We start from the raw sequence: 6,459 nt of genomic DNA, 5'->3' as shown, positions 1-6,459 counted from the left end.
CTGCTACACAAAGTGGCTTTTTTAAATCTGTTCAGGGAAATACTACATAGAGATTCCATGGTAACAACTATCCAAAATGACCTTTCAAGAAGAGAATTAAGTAGAGGCGTTAAATTTAACAAGCGGCTCAAGAGTGCGAAATGATAGATTATAAAAGACACTCAAAACCACAAATTGTTCCTACTCAAATGTTAGAATCTTTATTAGGAAGTTGTATGTTTTTTAATGCATTTTCATAGTTTGAAAAGAAAAATAATTGTAAACCAGTATTCATGTATTACTTTCGAAGAGGAAGGTCTAATGTTCTAACTTTTATTAAATATAAAAAAATAATTGAGGAATTCTTCTTCTAAACTTTCTGAATTTATTAACCTACACAGTCAGCCAAATACATTTCTGTAATATTGTAATCTGGCTACAGCACATGTCAAAGTCAAGGCCCAGGGGCCAGATCCGGCCCTTCAGATAATTATATCAGGCCCTCCAGGTCATTTTATTTTGTTGTTATATAAATATAATTATTCTTTCATTTATTTCTAACTTGTATAATTGTGACAAAATAAATTTTTACAGAGAGTAAAATATTGAAAGTTTTTTAAGGCTTAAGTTGATTTATTTTGGAATAATTTTCCTGCCTGTTTTTATTCATAGTAATGCTAAAAAGTTAGATTTTTAAAGTAAAAAAAAATGTAGTTCTAGTGAGTTCAATAAATGTTTATCCTCTTCAGCCCGTGACGTAATAGGTGCGATTGAGTTTGACATCCCTGGTCAACAGTATATTTCGATTTTTGCCTGACATGAATGTACTAAATTTAAAAACATTTTGTAATAAAAAGTTTACAAAAATGTTTTGATTGTTCACAAATTTTTAAATCAGCCAATGGAGAAAAGGTTCAGATTTACAAGTATGCAAGACCAAACAGATGAACAGGTTCAGAGAAATTAGGAATACTAAAAAGAGCAATGGATAAAAACAAAACACTTTAGTTATTTTTTTTTCTCAAAGAGCTTGACGTAAAAAATATGGAGTGTTTTTTTTTGTTTATCATATACTTAATTTGTAAGTCACTTTGGATAAAAGCTTCTGCTGTAAATATATGAATGTGAGGGGTAATAATATGTCCATGAGACAAAATAAAAATGAAAGCAAAAGGAAAAAAACAAACTGAAATAAAAATGCAAAAGTCAGAAAAAGATTCAAACTGAAGGTGTTCTGCAAGAATCCTAATGCTTTTGTTTTTATTTCGTATTAGGACAAAGAAAATGTCAAATTTAAGATCATAAAAAATATATCCATCTATTGTCAAAAGGAAGGGTTAATAATCTGTAAAAAAAATAAGGGGATAAATACACACAAACAGCACTAATGACTGAAAAAGCAGCAAGGAACAAAAAATAAATAAACTTGAAAGAAAATCATCCACATTCATAAACTACACAACAGATAATTACAGCTCCCTGCTGAACTCCTTCCTGTTAAGCGTCATATTTGTCCCGCAAAAAGCACCGTTTTTAAATGATGCCATCTGTACCATGAGAAATTCATTATGAGCTATCAAAGGAAAAACTACACAGGATTAATGTTTCTTTCATTTCTTTTTATCCTCATCAGCAACACAACTTCTTTTATCTGAAAATAGAGACTCGAGAGTGCGACAAATACTTTGAAAGAAAATAATTATCTACACAGATGTTGGACTGAGGAGTAAAAGCAATCTTCTGAAGATTTAAAACATTTTTTGAATGAGGGGCAGATATGTAAAAAGGTTTCTGATTATAAATATAGAGCATTTAAAAGTGTTTATTCCAAAAGAACACTGACAAGTTTCTCACAAAAGGGGTGTTTGAGTCAGGAGTTTGAAATAAAACACAGAACAATTGAGCTGCAAGCACATTTTTACATTATTAAAAGTAACATTGTGAAACATTATAGAGAATTTGTGATGCTGAAATACAAGAAAATTACAAGAAAATTAAAGAGATTGTTGTGAATCTAGCAGAGAAATTCTTCTCTGTGTAGCCTGGAAATTTCAAGTGTTTCATGCCAGGGGCCATATTGTCAAAGTCAATACTGCAGTTTTCAGGCTCATGCATTAGTTTTCTTTTATTTTTCTCCTATTGTTGCACAAAAACATTTTTTTAACTCAGCTTTAATGTTTACATTTATCATTTATCCTTTTTATGGTTGAGAAAAGAAAAGAAACATTTGAGCATAATAAATGCTAAATGTTCCATAGATATGTAATAATATTAATTTAGAGTTCCATTTGACAGTATATTATTTTGTTCTGTTAAAAATGATGAGAAATAACTGGTACACACAAATGACAGAAATATCTGTAATAACTTTCTTGTTGTTGCTTTCTTTAAGGGTGCTAAATGTCAAAAATAAAATAAAATAAAATAAAATGAAATAAAAAATACATCCCCATATATGACGAGAAAGCACATGATCCAAACAGAAGGGACCCTGTCAGGATAAAAACCAAGGTGACAACGTTAATCGCCACACAGTCTAAGTTTTAAAACACCTTTCAATCTGGATGCTTCATTAGGTACCCATATATTTATATATTTTATACACTGGAGAAGGTTAAAAACTAAATTGGTTGGTGATGTAATTATTTTTAAGGACATTGATATATTTTGAACCTTGTATAAAGGATCTGTTTTTTTTGTCACAGAACAGAAAATGTGCTTTTCTTTGACTTATAAGTGACAGTATTGTCTGTGAAGATTTTGAAAGTGTCTTCTCATCAGAACTTCGTGTGAGAATGGATGAGCCTTGGCTGTCTTCCAAACCTTTTTATGATTTTTTTTCTCCTTTCTGTAAGTCTCTAAAAGGTGTTGAAGAACTCTCCAGATAAAAGAGTTTAAAATCAATTGGTTCTTTCTGTTCCTCAAAAAAAATAAAATTGGTGTCTTTAAAGATTTTGAGGTAGCATGTCTAATATGCAGGCTACAGAGACTTACTGCTTTGAACAGGCTAATCAATTCCACTTTCTCCATTGTCATGTTTCAGATAATAGATTCTCACAATTATTTTTTTATTTTTTGCTGGATAACAAAACAATTTTTCAAGCATACAAGAGTTGGTAAAGTCCAGAAAGAAAACCTCACAGTTTTAAGATAATTTAGTGGGAAGCTTTTTTTTGTGATTTTTGAGTTTTGAAAACAAATATCTAGCTATGATATTATAAATTTGGAGTAACAATACTCTATATGTAAAAATTCAAAAGTTATCTTGTTGTTGTCCCTCCTCACCTCCTAATATGACCAGGTTTTAATAAGACATTTTTATTCAGAGTTTGGATAGGGTAGTAAACAATGAGACATGGCTTAGCAGATGAAGTAAAATGACCATAAAATTTTTAATTTTGGTTCGATTAATAAAAAAAATCATCCCAATTTTACAAGATTTCCTAAAATGCTTTCTTTGATCTCCTTTATTAACATACAGTAAAAATTTACTTGTGAAAAGACACATCAGCTCTGCATAGTCTTTACACAGCAGGCATCTGGCCCTTTCCAATATGGCGTCAAAATTTGCATTGGCAACAAGCTAGCATAGCGACCCTAGCCTGTATAACTAATTAAAATCAACAATATGAATTCCCTAAGCATTTTCTAAAAACGGTATAATTTCTTAATTACATTTTAAGCTGGTTAAGCGGTTATTTCTAAAATGTTACCTCTAAATAAAAACATTGAAGGAAACTGCTTCCCGAACAAGTGGAAGTTTGCACATTTTTTTTTCTGTGAAATATAAAACAACTGTGTCTGCCAAATATGCCAAGAAACAATGAGGCGTTACCACACGAGAAGACATGGTCACCGACAAGACGACAAGCTAACTGGGAATGAAACGTAACAGTGTGACAAATTCACAAACTCACAATCATTTAGGTAAAACATATTTAGATGTTGTGTCGAAAACTATATCTAAAAATGAGAAGAAATGAAATGCCATAACAAGTTCATTAAACCATTCATTTAAATTTCTTGTTATTCAAATTTAAAAAATTATAGGGTGAATGGTTTATCCTCACACATTTCCAACTCACAAAATCTTTGCAAAAGGTTTGAACACCCCTGGAATAGTGAATAGAACTTTTACTAGCAGGAAATTTACAAGTTTGACAGTGTCGATTGGCAGTTCAGCTTAAAAATAGTATAACAAAAGCTTTCTGGAGATTAAATTCTATTTTTTTTTTTCACAATTTCACACCAGACAGCAGTGGGTCCGTCTTTTCCAAGACAAAAACACGGATGTGAGAGTTTCTTTGTTCACACAGTTTTAAAGAAAACAATTTTATGAACAAATCTGTGTGTTTTTACAAGCCTGAGTCTCCAGGAAAATAAAATAGTTACTTTCACCGTTGTTAGGTTCAAACAACCTGAAACATTTCTCTGAAAGGAAGACAAGAGAGGGGTCAGTTCTTAAATCAGATTTTACTTGCACAAGGAGAACAGACAGAGAATGTTCAAACCAGTCTCCACCCGCTCTGAAGATCTTGGTTCAGGGTTTCCATATTTATAACCTTTCAGGGGCGGTCTTATTTTATTTACATTTGCTGCTCTCAAGGTGTGGAAGGAAAAACAGCCTCAAACTGGTTCTACTATCATTAATGTCATAGCTCAATGCAATAGGTCTGCGTCAGCATCTTGGAGTATCTGTAACATGTCAGCCTCCAGACAGCCTTCAGCCTGGGATGACTGCATCCTTCCAGATACCAGCTGAGCAAGACCTCGAATGAGCAGAAAGAGAAAAAAGGTTAAAATCATACAAAGCAAATATAAGATAAATGTATGTACAACTCTATCAACCTTGTTGCATTTGCATATGTGTGCAATGTGTGCACAGTTTTGTGTAAAATAGGTACAGAGTAGGGGATAATTGTGCTTGTTTTAATAATCTTGCAGAGGCATTCAAGATTAAGATCGAATAGCCTTAAAACAGCATGATACGGCCTTTTTTGAATAAACGTGTAAAATTGTTCTGCCCTGATCTGGCTTGAAAACCAAACCATTCATAAACCCAGCATGAGGGGCGAAAAGCTCTAAATATTCAAAGCTGTAACAAACAGTAAAAAAAAGCAATGGACAACAAACAAAAAAGTCAAACCTCTATGGGCAAGGTTTGAAAATATGACAAACTCGAAAATATCACAGAAGAGAAAAAAATGGGAACAAAGTAAAAAATAACATAACGTTTAAGCAGATAAAGCAACAATTACATGATGTAAAGAAAAAAAACAATGAAAATATCCAAACGGGAATGCACTAGAGACACGTTGGATGTACTACTAACAACGCCATGACAACACTGGTCCAGTATGGAGGACTCAGTGCAAGAAAAATCAATGTATTCACAGTCTGCAGCTCTACTTAAAGTTGCATGTTAGATCTTGCTCTGGGCAAACTTCTGAGAGGTTAGTCACATTTTCGTCTCTATACCTGGACTCTGGCTTGCTCCAGTGTGTTGTACAGTTTAATGGTGGTAAAACCCACTGACCTCAGACAAGAAAGACAGCCTGCTCTAACACAACAGCAGAAACTTCAAGGGAAAAAAACAAGATAATTTGAAGCCTTGCCACATATGGTAGAGCAGAGAATGATCAATTATAGAAGAAGAGGTATTGATTTCTCTGTGGGGAGCCAGAATTGCCCCAACAAGGCGGGCATATCTTTCTTGGAGATCTCCAGGGTCACGATGTGCTGAAAACTGTGCAGAACAAGATCTCTGCCTCTATATTAAACTGTGTATTATTGTTGTTGTTGTATAGCTTGCATATTTCTGAATTCATGTGTCGAACAAAACCTTTGTTCCCAAAGTACTAAAGTTTTCTTTCTTAGTTTTTTTTTTCATATGTAGATATAATCTAATATAATTAGGTGTACAAAAAAGGATGTGTGAGTGGGGTTATTATTGTCTCAATGAAAATGTGAAAAATGTCACGAAATTCAGGAGGCCCGAGCAGGCAGCCCCCGCGCCCTGCAGTGGCTGTCTGTCTGCCGGCGTATCTAGCAAGCGAGCTCCGCTGGACTAAAGGCAGCCAGAGATCCGCCGCGGTAGGCTAACGTTCTGTCTGGGGCGTATCCCTTCTTCACCCGCTCAGGTAACCCGTGGCTCCAGCGGGTGGAGAAATTAGATGAAAGTTCAGGACAAAAACACCCACATTGATTAATACTCTACCTGCTGCTCGAGTCACTGAAAACGTCACCACGGGCCCAACGCTGAGTTCCTGATTGGTAGATGCGCTGCGGCAACCTGTCAGACTTCAGATATTAAATATTTTGGCTGTACCGGTACTGGTTTTTCAATCCTGTGTCTTTAAGGATGGACATCATATAATTTAAATAATTTCTAGTATCTCTTTAGGTCATCTGCATACAAAGAGTGTAAAGTTGGGCTGAAAGTTGGGCTAAAATTGAGTTTTTGGTGTTTTTATATGTTGT

The sequence above is a fragment of the Oryzias melastigma genome, linkage group LG12 (assembly GCF_002922805.2).
Source record: "Oryzias melastigma strain HK-1 linkage group LG12, ASM292280v2, whole genome shotgun sequence".
NCBI lineage: Eukaryota > Metazoa > Chordata > Actinopteri > Beloniformes > Adrianichthyidae > Oryzias > Oryzias melastigma.
This window is presented reverse-complemented; position numbering follows the sequence as displayed.